We start from the raw sequence: 16,114 nt of genomic DNA, 5'->3' as shown, positions 1-16,114 counted from the left end.
AGAAAAATGAAGAGAGCCTGAGGGACCTGTGGGACACCATCAGGCACACCAAAATATGCATCACTGAAGCCCCAGAAAGACAAGAGAGAGAGAAAGGGGTAGAAAAGTATTTGAGGAAATAATGTCCCAAACTTCCCAAATCTGATGAAACACATGAATACACACATCCCAGAAGCTCAATGAACTCAAAGCAGGACAGACTCTAAGAGATCTACACCAAGACAACTCATAGTAAAACTGTGAAAATAAAAGAGAGAATTTGGAAAGCAGCAAGAGACACACGACCTGTGACAACAGGGGATTCCCCAATAAGGTCAGCAGCAGATTCCTCATCAGAAACCATGGAATCCAGAAGAGAGTGGGATGACATATTTAAAGTCCTTAAAGAAAAAAAAAAATGTCAAAAAGAATTCTATATGTGGCAAAATTATCTTTCAAAAATGAAAGAGAAATTAACACAATAACAGATAAACAAAAGTACACTTTTTCCACAAAAAATGCCAAAGGGAGTCCTTTGGACTGAAATAAAAGGACACTAGATGTATTGGAACAGCTAGATGGAAATACCTGAAACTGTTGAACTGCAACCCAGTAGCCTTGATTCTTGAGGATGATCGGAGAACTATGCAGCTTACACAGTGTGACCATGTAATTGTGGAAACCTTGTGGCTCACACTCCCTTTATCCAGTGTGTGGACAGATGGGTAAAAAAATGGGGACAAAAAGTAAATGAATAGTGGGGGTGTGTGTGTGGAAGATGGGTTGTTCTGGGTGTTCTTTTTACTTTTATTTTTACTCATTTTTTTTTTGGAGTAGTGAAAATGTTCAAAAATTGTGGTGATAAATGAACAACTATATGATGATACTGGAAATGATTGTACATTTTGGATGATTGTATGATATGTGACTATATCTCAATAAAATTGCAAAAAAGAAAAAAAAAAGAGACCCTAGACAGTAACTTGAAGCAGAAGCAATGAGAAGAAATAAAGAACATTGGTAAAGTAACTATAGAAAACATAAAATCTGCTTTTTACCACTTTGTTTGGCTTGGCAAGCAAATGTGTAAAATAATATTTAAATTCTGTGTTAATGGACATATAATATATAAAGATATAACCTGAGAAAATAATATTAAATGGGGAGAGACAGAGATATTTAGGAGTTGGGAGTTTGTAACCGATTAAAACTAGGTTGGTATTAGTTGAACTAGATTGGTATTAGTTTAAGATGTTAATTGTAAATTACAAATATACTCATTAAGAAAATAACTAAAAATTGTAGAGAAAAGGAAAGAAGGGAATCAAAGAGTGTGAGAATTAGATTAAGTTTAGTTTTCACACAGATTGGGGGCATTTCAGGGGTTGGCAGAGAGTTAAGAAGCCAGACTGTAATCAGTGGCTGGTCTTCCTGTTTATCCACCCACTATCCTTGCAAGGTGGAGACTCGGGGGTGGATATTCCTAAAATAGCTTCATAACTTGTTACCAAACTAGCTCAGACTGGCTCTGCAGTTACAGAACCAAAGGAAAGAGACCATGAAAGCATAGAAGTGGTGTCTGTGCCTTATGTGGGCATAACAGTTTTAGTCAGAGGTGGAGACTTGTTTCAAATGTTTCTTGTTTCAAATGTTTCAAATTTGTACTGGCTGCATGCTTCAGATTTGCACGGGTTAGTTAGGCCCATCAATAGGCTGTAACCTCTGGAGTATCAGGCAATGGAGAAACAGGGAAGGGACTTGCGAGTTAGGCGTAGGGAATAAATACTGCTGGGTCCATTGTTCTGGGTGCCAACCACCACATTTTGGTTTTTTTGCCCGTTCTTACAAGATCATGAATAAATTCTTTTCTTCTCTACAATTGGGTAAGCATTTATTCCTTTTAGGTACAGTGCTTGTTTCTCACAAGAGCAACTAATACAAAAATTAAAAGGCTGAATGCAGTAATCGAGGGAAAAAACACAATAAGCCAGATAGAAAACAAATAGCTAAATGGCAGAAGTGAATTATTCCTTCTCAGTTAGTACACTGAAAGTCAATGTATTCGACTCCCTATTAAAAGACAGAGGTTGGCATATTGGATGAAAAACATGATCCATCAATGAGACATCTTAGGTACAAAGACACAAAGAGGTTGAAAGTAAAAGGGTGGAAAAAGATATTCCATACAAGCAGTAATCAAAGGAGACCAGAATGGCTACATAATTGTCAGACAAAAGATTAAGTCAAAAAAGATTACAAGACCATGGTGGTTTGAAGCTGTCTGTACCCCAGAAAAACATGTTCTTCAATCTAATCCATTCCTGTGGTGTAAACCCATTCTAAGTAAGACCTTTTGATATTGCCACTTCTGTTAAGGTGTGGCCTAACTCATTCAGGATGGGACTTAATCCTCTTACTGGAGTTCTTTATAAATGGAATGAATACAGAGAGAGAGAGAGAGAGAGAGAGAGAAAGAGGGAGAGAGGGAGAGAGAGAGAGGGAGAGAGAGAAAGAGAAAGAGAGAGAGAGAGCCATGCGAGCAAGAAGCTGAAAGCAACGAAACCTAGGCAAGAAGGGAGAGACTGGAGACGCTGCCCTGGGCCATGTGGCAGAGGAGCCAAGGATCGCTGGCAGCCCATCTTCAGGAAGAATCACCCTGGCAATGCCTTGATTTGAACATTCTCATGACTCAAACTGTAAGCAAATGAATTTCCACTGTTTAAGCCAACACATTTCATGGTTCTGCTTTCAGTAGCCTAGAAAACCAAAACAGAGACAAAGAAAGATATTATATATTTGTAAAAGTTTCAATCCAGCAAGAGGATATAGCAATTATAAACATATTCATCTCATGTCAGAGCCCCACAATAGAAGAAGAAAAATATATCAAATTCTTACAATAAAACATAAGGAAATATCTTCAGGACATTATGGTAGGCAATGGATTTTTTTTTCTTTTACATCAAAAGCAGAGGTACCCTCTGTCTTGGGGCTTGCCCTTATGAAGCGTGTTACTGCAAAGGAGAGGCTAAACCTGCTTATAACTATGTCTAAGAGTCTCCCCCTGAGTGCCTCTTTGTTGCTCAGATGTGGCCTCTCTCTCTCTCTCTCTCTAAGCCCCCTTGGCAGGTGAACTCACTGCCCTCCCCCCTACGTGGGACCCGACTCCCAGGGGTGTAAATCTCCCTGGCAATGCAGGATATGACTCCCAAGGATTAATCTGGACCTGGCATCATGGGATTGGGAACATCTTCTTGACCAAAAGGGGGATGAGAAATGAAATGAAATAAAGCTTCAGAGGCTGAGAGATTTCAAATGGAGTCGAGAAGTCACTCTGGTGGACATTCGTACGCACTATATAGATAACACTTTTTAGGTTTTAATGTACTGGAATAGCTAGAAGTAAATACCTGAAACTACCAAACTCCAACCCAGTAGTCTTGACTCTTGAAGACAATTGTTTAACAATGTAGATTACAAGGGGTGACAGTGTGATTGTGAAAACCTTGTGGATCATACTCCTTTATCCAGTGTATGGATGGATGAGTAGAAAAATGGGGACCAAAACTAAATGAAAAATAGGGTGGAATGGGGGGAATGATTTGGGTGTTCTTTTCTACTTTTGTTTTTTTTTCATATTCTGATTCTTTCTGGTGTAAGGAAAATGTTCAGAAATAGATTGGGGTGATGAATGCACAACTGTAGGATGGTGCTGTGAACAGTTGATTGTACGCAATGGATGATTGTATGCTATGTGACTATATCTCAATAAAGCTGAACTTTATAAAAAAAAAAAAAGCAGAGGCACTGAAAGAAAAATTGATACAACGGACTTCATGAAAATTAACTTTTGTGCATCATAGGACATTATCAAGAAAGTGAAAAGACAACCTACAGAATGGCAGAAAGTATTTGCAAACCATGTATCTGGTGAGGGTTTAGTACTGAGAATACATAAAGAACTCCTAAAACTCATCAACAAAATGACAAAGAACCCAATTAAAAAATGGGCCAAGGATTTGAATAGACATTTCTCCAAAGACGATATTCAAATGACCAATAGGGATATAAAAAGATGCTCAACATTAACCTTGAGAGAAATGCAAATTAAAACTACAATGAGATTCCACTTCACATCCACTGGATGCCTATTATTTAAAAAATGGAAAATAATAAGTGTTGGCAGGGATGTAGAGAATAGGAGCCCTTGTACACTGTCAGCAGAAATGTAAAATGGTGCAGCCGCTGAAGAAAACAGTTAGGTGGTTTCTCAGAAAGTTAAGCGTAGAATTACCATATGATCTGGCAATGCCACTCCCAGGTATACACCCTAAGGAAGTGAAAGCAGGGGTTCCAACAGGTAGCTGCACACCAGTGTTCATTGCAGCATTATTCTTGATAGCCAAAAGGTAGAAGCAACCCAAGTGTCCATCAACAAAATGTGGTATTTTTGAGTATAATTCAACTGTAAACAGTGAGGTGCAGGTGCGTGCTGCAACATGGGTGAACCATAAAGACACAGTGGGCAAATATTGTGTGATCTCATACAAAATAGGGTCAGAGAGCAGGACGGTGGTGACCAGGCATGGGGGGGCGGGCAGGAGCCACTGCTAAGTAGGATTGGTGTCAGTTCATTATGACAAATGCCTTTTCTGAAGAAAATGGAACACTACCTAACTCATTTTATGAAGCCAACATCACTCTAATGCCAAAACCAGGTACAAGAAAGGAAAACTACAGGCCAATCTCCCTAATGAATACAGATGCAAAAATTCTCAACAAAATACTTGCAAATCAAACCCAAAGACACATTAAAAAAATCATACACCATGACCAAGAGGGGTTCATTCCAGGCATGCAAGGATGGTTCAACATAAGAAAATCAATCAATGTATTACAACGCATTAACAAATCAAAAGGGAAAAATCAAATGATCATCTCAACAGATGCTGAAAAAGCATTTGATAAAACCCAGCATCCTTTCTTGATAAAAGCACTTAGACAAACAGCAGTGGAAGGAAATTTCCTCAACGTGATGAAGAGCATATAGGAAAACCCACAGCTATCATCATACTTGATGGCGAAACACTGAAAGTTTCCCTCTAAGATCAGACACCAAACAAGGATGCCCACTGTAATCACTGTTATTCAGCATTGTACCGGAAGTTCTAGCCAGAGAATTTAGGCAAGACAAAGAAATAAAAGGTGTCCAAATGGAAAGGAAGAAGTAAAACTGTCATTATTTACAGATGATATGATCTTATACCTGGAAAACCCTGAGAAATCGACGATACAGCTACTTGAGCTAAGAAACAAATTTAGCAAAGTGGCAGAATACACAATTAATACACATAAGTCAGTAAGTTTCCTATACACTATAAATGACCTAACTGAAGAGACACTCGAGAAAAAGATTCCATTCTCAATAGCAACCAAAAAAAAATCAAGTATCTAGGAATAAACTTAACCAAGGATGTAAAAGACCTATACATAGAAAACTACATAACTTTACTAAAAGAAATAGAAGCAGACTTAAAAAGATGGAAAAATACTCCTTGTTCACGGATAGGAAGGCTAAATGTCATTAAGATGTCAATTCTACCCAACCTCTTTGGCAGATTCAATGCAATTCCTATCAAAATTCCAACAACCTGCTTTGCAGACTTGGAAAAGCTAGTTATCAAACTTATTTGGAAGTGGAAGATGTCTTGAATTGCTAAAAACACTCTAAAAAAGAAAACTGAAGCAGGAAGACTTACACTTCCTGACTTTGAAGCTTATTATAAAGCCACAGTAGTCAAAAGAGCATGATACTGACACAAAGATAGACACATTGATCAATGGAATTGAATAGAGAATTGGGAGATAGACCCCCAGATCTACAGTCGACTGATCTTTGATAAGGCCCCCAAAACCATTGAACTGGGACTAACAGTCTGTTCAACAAATGGGGCTCAGAGAGCTGGATCTCCATATCCAAAAGAATGAATGGGGACCCCTACCTCACACCCTACACAAAAATTAACCCAGAATGGATTAAAGACCTCACCATAAGAGACAGTACCATAAAACCCCTAGAAGATAATGTAGGGAAACATCTTCAGGACCTTGTATTAGGAGGCCACTTCCTAGACCTTACACCTAAAGCACAAGCAACAAAAGAAAAAATAGATAAATGGGAACTCCTCAAGCTTAGAAATTTCTGTACCTCAAAGGAATTTGTCAAAAAGGTGAAGAGGCAGCCAATTCAATGGGAAAAAATATTTGGAAACCATGTATCTAACAAAAGACTGATATCTTGCATATATGAAGAAATCCTACAACTCAATGACAATAGTACAGACAGCCCAATTATAAAATGGGCAAAAGATATGAAAAGACAGTTTTCTGAGGAGGAAATACAAATGGCCAAAAAAACACATGAAAAAATGTTCAGCTTCACTAGCTATTAGGGAAATGCAAATTAAGACCACGAGCTATCATCTCACACCAATTAGAATGGCTGCCATTAAACAAACAGGAAACTACAAATGCTGGAGGGGATGTGGAGAAATTGGAACTCTTATTCATTGCTGGTGGGACTGTATAATGGTTCAGCCGCTCTGGAAGTCAGTCTGGTAGTTCCTTAGAAAACTGGATATAAAGTTACCCTTCGATCCAGCAATTGCACTTCTCAGTATACACCCAGAACTGAAAGTAGTGACATGAACAGATATCTGCACGCCTATGTTCATAGCAGCATTGTTCACAGTTGCCAAGAGATGGAAACAACCCAAATGTCCTTCAATAGATGAGTGGATAAACAAAATGTGGTATATACATACGATGGAATACTACGCAGCAGTAAGAAGGAATGATGTCGTGAAACATATGACAACATGGATGAACCCTGAGGACGTAATGCTAAGGGAAATAAGCAAGGCACAAAAAGAGAAATATTGTATGTTACCACTACTGTGAACACTGTGAAAAATGTAAAATAAATGGTTTATATTGTAGAATGTAGGGGACCTAGCGATAGACAGCAAATAGTGAAGGGGGAATGATAATCTAATAAGAACAGATAAGTGATGGAGGGTAAACTTAATGTTCTGGGAATGCTCAAGAATGACTATGGTTTGTTAATTTCTGCAGGGTATGGTAGGAACAAGTTTACAGAAAAATAGTTCTTTTATGTTATTTGTTTTTCTTATTCCTTTGTTGGGTTATAGTCTGTTTATTTTCTTGGGGTAGGGTAGGAACATGTTGGAAGCAAGGTAGTTATTTTAGGTTATTTGTTTTTTCTTATTCCTTTGTTTTTGTTTTGTTTGAAATGTTGTTTTTTTACTGTTTTTTTAATTTTTTGATAAAGTTTAAAAAACAATTAATGTGTATGAAAAAAAGAAAATGAACGATGGGGAGGAGGGGAATGGAATGTTTTGGATGTTCTTTTTTATTCTAATTTTTATTTTATTTTTTTGGAGTAATGAAAATGTTCAATGATTGATTGTGGTGATCAATGCACAACTATGAACAACTGATTGTACACTTCAAAGTATTCTATGTTATGTGAATATATCTCAATAAAATTGCATTTAAGACAGAGAGAGGCGGGGCAAGATGGCAGACTGGTGAGCTGTATGTTTTAGTTACTCCTCCAGGAAAGTAGGTAAAAAGGCAGGAACTGCGTGGACTGGACACCACAGAGCAATCTGTCTTTGGGCATACTTCATACAACACTCATGAAAACGTGGAACTGCTGAGATCAGCGAAATCTGTAAGTTTTTGCGGCCAGGGGACCCGCGCCCCTCCCTGCCAGGCTCAGTCCCGGGGGAGGAGGGGCTGTCAGCTCCAGGAAGGAGAAGGGAGAATTGCAGTGGCTGCTCTTACCGGAAACTCATTCTACTGATTCAAACTCCAACCATAGATAGACTGAGGCCAGACACCAGAGACTCTGAGAGCAGCCAGCCCAGCAGAGAGGAGACAGGCATAGAAAAAAAACAACACGAAAAACTCCAAAATAAAAGCAGAGGATTTTTGGAGTTCTGGTGAACACAGAAAGGGGAAGGGCGGAGATCAGGCCTTGAGGCGCATATGCAAATCCCGAAGCAAGGCTGATCTCTCTGCCCTGGGCACTTTTCCTTAATGGCCCTGGTTGCTTTGTCTATTAGCATTTCAATAACCCATTAGATCTCTGAGGAGGGCCGTTTTTTTTTTTTTTTTTTTTAAATCCTTTTTGCTTTTTCTAAAACAATTACTCTAAGAAGCTCAATACAGAAAGCTTCAAAGAATTGAAATTTGGGCACCTCAAGTCAAGAGCAGAACTAAGAGAGCTCTGAGACAAAAGGCAATAATCCAGTGGCTGAGAAAATTCACTAAACAACACAACTTCCCAAGAAAAGGGGGGTGTCCGCTCACAGCCACCATCCTGGTGGACAGGAAACACTCCTGCCCATCGCCAGCCCCATAGCCCAGAGCTGCCCCAGACAACCCAGTGTGACGGAAGTGCTTCAAATAACAGGCACACACCACAAAACTGGGCGTGGACATTAGCCTTCCCTGCAACCTCAGCTGAATGTCCCAGAGCTGGGAAGGGGGAGCAGTGTGAATTAACAGAGCCCCATTCAGCCATCATTTGAGCAGACTGGGAGCCTCCCAACACAGCCCAGCAGCCCAGAACTGCCCTGGGGGGACGGCACTCACCTGCGACATAGCACAGTCATCCCTCAACAGAGGACCCGGGGTGCACAGCCTGGAAGAGGGGCCCACTTGCAAGTCTCAGGAGCCATACGCCAATACCAAAGACTTGTGGGTCAGTGGCAGAGACAAACTGTGGCAGGACTGAACTGAAGGATTAGACTATTGCAGTAGCTTTAAAACTCTAGGATCATCAGGGAGATTTGATTGTTAGGGCCACCCCCCCTCCCCGACTGCCCAGAAACACGCCCCACATACAGGGCAGGCAACACCAACTACACACGCAAGCTTGGGACACCAATTGGGCCCCACAAGACTCACTCCCCCACTCACCAAAAAGGCTAAGCAGGGGAGATCTGGCTTGTGGAGAACAGGTGGCTCGTGGACGCCACCTGCTGGTTAGTTAGAGAAAGTGTACTCCACGAAGCTGTAGATCTGATAAATTAGAGATAAGGACTTCAACTGGTCTACAAACCCTAAAAGAACCCTATCAAGGTCAGCAAATGCCACGAGGCCAAAAACAACAGAAAATTATAAAGCATATGAAAAAACCAGACGATATGGATAACCCAAGCCCAAGCACCCAAATCAAAAGACCAGAAGAGACACACCTAGAGCAGCTACTCAAAGAACTAAAGATGAACAATGAGACCCTAGTACGGGATATGAAGGAAATCAAGAAGACCCTAGAAGAGCATAAAGAAGACATTGCAAGACTAAATAAAAAAATGGATGATCTTATGGAAATTAAAGAAACTGTTGACCAAATTAAAAAGATTCTGGACACTCATAGTACAAGACTAGAGGAAGTTGAACAACGAATCAGTGACCTGGAAGATGACAGAATGGAAAATGAAAACATAAAAGAAAGAATGGGGAAAAAAATTGAAAAACTCGAAATGGACCTCAGGGATATGATAGATAATATGAAACGTCCGAATATAAGACTCATTGGTGTCCCAGAAGGGGAAGAAAAGGGTAAAGGTCTAGGAAGAGTATTCAAAGAAATTGTTGGGGAAAACTTCCCAAATCTTCTAAACAACATAAATACACAAATCATAAATGCTCAGCGAACTCCAAATAGAATAAATCCAAAAAAAACCCACTCCGAGACATATACTGATCACACTGTCAAACATAGAAGAGAAGGAGCAAGTTCTGAAAGCAGCAAGAGAAAAGCAATTCACCACATACAAAGGAACAGCATAAGACTAAGTAGTGACTACTCAGCAGCCACCATGGAGGCGAGAAGGCAGTGGCACGATATATTTAAAATTCTGAGTGAGAGGAATTTCCAGCCAAGAATACTTTATCCAGCAAAGCTCTCCTTCAAATTTGAGGGAGAGCTTAAATTTTTCACAGACAAAGAAATGCTGAGAGAATTTGCTAACAAGAGACCTGCCCTACTGGAGATACTAAAGGGAGCCCTACAGACAGAGAAACAAAGACAGGACAGAGAGACTTGGAGAAAGGTTCAGTACTAAAGAGATTCGGTATGGGTACAATAAAGGATATTAATAGAGAGAGGGAAAAATATGGCAAACATAATCCAAAGGATAAGATGGCCGATTCAAGAAATGCCTTCACGGTTTTAACGTTGAATGTAAATGGATTAAACTCCCCAATTAAAAGATATAGATTCGCAGAATGGATCAAAAAAAATGAACCATCAATATGTTGCATACAAGAGACTCATCTTAGACACAGGGACACAAAGAAACTGAAAGTGAAAGGATGGAAAAAAATATTTCATGCAAGCTACAGCCAAAAGAAAGCAGGTGTAGCAATATTAATCTCAGATAAAATAGACTTCAAATGCAGGGATGTTTTGAGAGACAAAGAAGGCCACTACATACTAATAAAAGGGGCAATTCAGCAAGAAGAAATAACAATCGTAAATGTCTATGCACCCAATCAAGGTGCCACAAAATACATGAGAGAAACATTGGCAAACTAAAGGAAGCAATTGATGTTTCCACAATAATTGTGGGAGACTTCAACACATCACTCTCTCCTATAGATAGATCAACCAGACAGAAGACCAATAAGGAAATTGAAAACCTAAACAATCTGATAAATGAATTAGATTTAACAGACATCTACAGGACATTACATCCCAAATCAACAGGATACACATACTTTTCTAGTGCTCACGGAACTTTCTCCAGAATAGATCATATGCTGGGACATAAAACAAGCCTCAATAAATTTAAAAAGATTGAAATTATTCAAAGCACATTCTCTGACCACAATGGAATACAATTAGAAGTCAATAACCATCAGAGACTTAGAAAATTCACAAATACCTGGAGGTTAAACAACACACTCCTAAACAATCAGTGGGTTAAAGAAGAAATAGCAAGAGAAATTGCTAAATATATAGAGACGAATGAAAATGAGAACACAACATACCAAAACCTATGGGATGCAGCAAAAGCAGTGCTAAGGGGGAAATTTATAGCACTAAACGCATATATTAAAAAGGAAGAAAGAGCCAAAATCAAAGAACTAATGGATCAACTGAAGAAGCTAGAAAATGAACAGCAAACCAATCCTAAACCAAGTACAAGAAAAGAAATAACAAGGATTAAAGCAGAAATAAATGAAATAGAGAACAAAAAAACAATAGAAAGGATAAATATCACCAAAAGTTGGTTCTTTGAGAAGATCAACAAGATTGACAAGCCCCTAGCTAGACTGACAAAATCAAAAAGAGAGAAGACCCATATAAACAAAATAATGAATGAAAAAGGTGACATAACTGCAGATCCTGAAGAAATTAAAAAAATTATAAGAGGATATTATGAACAACTGTATGGCAACAAACTGGATAATGTAGAAGAAATGGACAATTTCCTGGAAACATATGAACAACCTAGACTGACCAGAGAAGAAATAGAAGACCTCAACCAACCCATCACAAGCAAAGAGATCCAATCAGTCATCAAAAATCTTCCCACAAATAAATGCCCAGGGCCAGATGGCTTCACAGGGGAATTCTACCAAACTTTCCAGAAAGAACTGACACCAATCTTACTCAAACTCTTTCAAAACATTGAAAAAAATGGAACACTACCTAATTCATTTTATGAAGCTAACATCAATCTAATACCAAAACCAGGCAAAGATGCTACAAAAAAGGAAAACTACCGGCCAATCTCCCTAATGAATATAGATGCAAAAATCCTCAACAAAATACTTGCAAATCGAATCCAAAGACACATTAAAAAAATCATACACCATGACCAAGTGGGGTTCATTCCAGGCATGCAAGGATGGTTCAACATAAGAAAAACAATCAATGTATTACAACACATTAAAAACTCGAAAGGGAAAAATCAATTGATCATCTCAATAGATGCTGAAAAAGCATTTGACAAAATCCAACATCCGTTTTTGATAAAAACACTTCAAAAGGTAGGAATTGAAGGAAACTTCCTCAACATGATAAAGAGCATATATGAAAAACCCACAGCCAGCATAGTACTCAATGGAGACAGGCTGAAAGCCTTCCCTCTAAGATCAGGAACAAGACAAGGATGCCCGCTGTCACCACTGTTATTCAACATTGTGCTGGAAGTGCTAGCCAGGGCAATCCGGCAAGACAAAGAAATAAAAGGCATCCAAATTGGAAAAGAAGAAGTAAAACTGTCATTGTTTGCAGATGATATGATCTTATATCTAGAAAACCCTGAGAAATCAACGATACACCTACTAGAGCTAATAAACAAATTTAGCAAAGTAGCGGGATACAAGATTAATGCACATAAGTCAGTAATGTTTCTATATGCTAGAAATGAACAAACTGAAGAGACACTCAAGAAAAAGATACCATTTTCAATAGCAACTAAAAAAATCAAGTACCTAGGAATAAACTTAACCAAAGATGTAAAAGACCTATACAAAGAAAACTACATAACTCTACTAAAAGAAATAGAAGGGGACCTTAAAAGATGGAAAAATATTCCATGTTCATGGATAGGAAGGCTAAATGTCATTAAGATGTCAATTCTACCCAAACTCATCTACAGATTCAATGCAATCCCAATCAAAATTCCAACAACCTACTTTGCAGACTTGGAAAAGCTAGTTATCAAATTTATTTGGAAAGGGAAGATGCCTCGAATTGATAAAGACACTTTAAAAAAGAAAAACGAAGTGGGAGGACTTACACTCCCTGACTTTGAAGCTTATTATAAAGCCACAGTTGCCAAAACAGCATGGTACTGGCACAAAGATAGACATATAGATCAATGGAATCGAATTGAGAATTCAGAGATAGACCCTCAGATCTATGGCCGACTGATCTTTGATAAGGCCCCCAAAGTCACCGAACTGAGCCATAATGGTCTTTTCAACAAATGGGGCTGGGAGAGTTGGATATCCATATCCAAAAGAATGAAGGAGGACCCCTACCTCACCCCCTACACAAAAATTAACTCAAAATGGACCAAAGATCTCAATATAAAAGAAAGTACCATTAAACTCCTAGAAGATAATGTAGGAAAACATCTTCAAGACCTTGTATTAGGAGGCCACTTCCTAGACTTTACACCCAAAGCACAAGCAACAAAAGAGAAAATAGATAAATGGGAACTCCTCAAGCTTAGAAGTTTCTGCACCTCAAAGGAATTTCTCAAAAAGGTAAAGAGGCAGCCAACTCAATGGGAAAAAATTTTTGGAAACCATGTATCTGACAAAAGACTGATATCTTGCATATACAAAGAAATCCTACAACTCAATGACAATAGCACAGACAGCCCAATTATAAAATGGGCAAAAGATATGAAAAGACAGTTCTCTGAAGAGGAAATACAAATGGCCAAGAAACACATGAAAAAATGTTCAGCTTCACTAGCTATTAGAGAGATGCAAATTAAGACCACAATGAGATACCATCTAACACCGGTTAGAATGGCTGCCATTAAACAAACAGGAAACTACAAATGCTGGAGGGGATGTGGAGAAATTGGAACTCTTATTCATTGTTGGTGGGACTGCGTAATGGTTCAGCCACTCTGGAAGTCAGTCTGGCAGTTCCTTAGAAAACTAGATATAGAGCTACCATTCGATCCAGCGATTGCACTTCTCGGTATATACCCGGAAGATCGGAAAGCAGTGACACGAACAGATATCTGCACGCCAATGTTCATAGCAGCATTATTCACAATTGCCAAGAGATGGAAACAACCCAAATGTCCTTCAACAGATGAGTGGATAAATAAAATGTGGTATATACACACGATGGAATACTACGTGGCAGTAAGAAGGAACGATCTGGTGAAACATATGACAACATGGATGAACCTTGAAGACATAATGCTGAGCGAAATAAGCCAGGCACAAAAGAGAAATATTATATGCTACCACTAATGTGAACTTTGAAAAATGTAAAACAAATGGTTTATAATGTAGAATGTAGGGGAACTAGCAGTAGAGAGCAATTAAGGAAGGGGGAACAATAATCCAAGAAGAACAGATAAGCTATTTAACGTTCTGGGGATGCCCAGAAATGACTATGGTCTGTTAATTTCTGATGGATGTAGTAGGAACAAGTTCACTGAAATGTTGCTATAGTATGTAACTTTCTTGGGGTAAAGTAGGAACATGTTGGAAGTTAAGCAGTTATCTTAGGTTAGTTGTCTTTTTCTTACTCCCTTGCTATGGTCTCTTTGAAATGTTCTTTTATTGTATGTTTGTTTTCTTTTTAACTTTTTTTTCATACAGTTGATTTGAAAAAAGAAGGGAAAGTTAAAAAAAAAAAAAAAAGAAAAAAAGACAAACAAGGATAAAAAAAAAAAAAAAAACAAAAAAAAAAACGATGTAGTGCCCCCTTGAGGAGCCTGTGGAGAATGCAGGGGTATTCGCCTACCCCACCTCCATGGTTGCTAACATGACCACAGACATAGGGGACTGGTGGTTTGATGGGTTGAGCCCTCTACCATAAGTTTTACCCTTGGGAAGACGGTTGCTGCAAAGGAGAGGCTAGGCCTCCCTGTATTTGTGCCTAAGAGTCTCCTCCTGAATGCCTCTTTGTTGCTCAGATGTGGCCCTCTCTCTCTGGCTAAGCCAACTTGAAAGGTGAAATCACTGCCCTCCCCCCTACGTGGGATCAGACACCCAGGGAAGTGAATCTCCCTGGCAACGTGGAATATGACTCCCGGGGAGGAATGTAGACCCGGCATCGTGGGATGGAGAACATCTTCTTGACCAAAAGGGGGATGTGAAAGGAAATGAAATAAGCTTCAGTGGCAGAGAGATTCCAAAACGAGCCGAGAGATCACTCTGGTGGGCACTCTTACGCACACTTTAGACAACCTTTTTTAGGTTCTAAAGAATTGGGGTAGCTGGTGGTGGATACCTGAAACTATTAAACTACAACCCAGAACCCATGAATCTCGAAGACAGTTGTATAAAAATGTAGCTTATGAGGGGTGACAGTGGGATTGGGAATGCCATAAGGACCAAACTCCACTTTGTCTAGTTTATGGATCGATGTGTAGAAAAGTAGGGGAAGCAAACAAACAGACAAAGGTACCTAGTGTTCTTTTTTACTTCAATTGCTCTTTTTCACTCTAATTATTATTCTTGTTATTTTTGTGTGTGTGCTAATGAAGGTGTCAGGGATTGATTTAGGTGATGAATGTACAACTATGTAATGGTACTGTAAACAATCGAAAGTACAATTTGTTTTGTATGACTGCGTGGTATGTGAATATATCTCAATAAAATGATGATTAAAAAAAAAAAAAAAAAAAAAAAAAAATAACACACAAATCATCCCCCCCTTCCCACCCTATTTTTCATTTAGGTTTCGTCCCCATTTTTCTACTCATCCATCCATACACTGGATAAAGGGAGTGTGATCCACAGGGTTTCACAATCACACTGTCACCCCTTGTAATCTACATTATTATATAATTGTCTTCAGGAGTCCAGACTACTGGGTTGGAGTTTGGTAGTTTCAGGTATTTACTTCTAGCTATTCCAATACATTAAATCCTAAGAGGTGTTATCTATATAGTGCATAAGAATGTCCACCGGAGTGACCTCTCGACTCCATTTGAAATCTCTCAGCCACTGAAACTATTTCGTCTCATTATGTTGCATCCCCCTTTTAGACAAGAAGATGTTCTCAATCCCACGATGCTGGGTCCAGATTCATCCCCGGGAGTCATATCCTGCATTGCCAGGGAGATTTACACCCCCGGAGTCAGGTCCCACGTAGGGGGGAGGGCAGCGAGTTCACCTGCTTAGGCGGCTTAGTTAGAGGTGGGGACATATCTGAGCAACAAAGAGGCACTCAGGGGGAGACTCTTAGGCACAATTATAAGCAAGTCTAGCCTCTCCTCTGCAGTAAGGAGCTTAATAAGGGCAAGTCTCATGATAGAGAGCTCGGCACATCAACCCACCGGTTCTAATGTTTGGGAGAACATCAGCATCACTCCAGGTGAGGAAG

The sequence above is a fragment of the Choloepus didactylus genome, chromosome 4, assembly GCF_015220235.1.
Source record: "Choloepus didactylus isolate mChoDid1 chromosome 4, mChoDid1.pri, whole genome shotgun sequence".
Lineage (NCBI taxonomy): Eukaryota > Metazoa > Chordata > Mammalia > Pilosa > Megalonychidae > Choloepus > Choloepus didactylus.
This window is presented reverse-complemented; position numbering follows the sequence as displayed.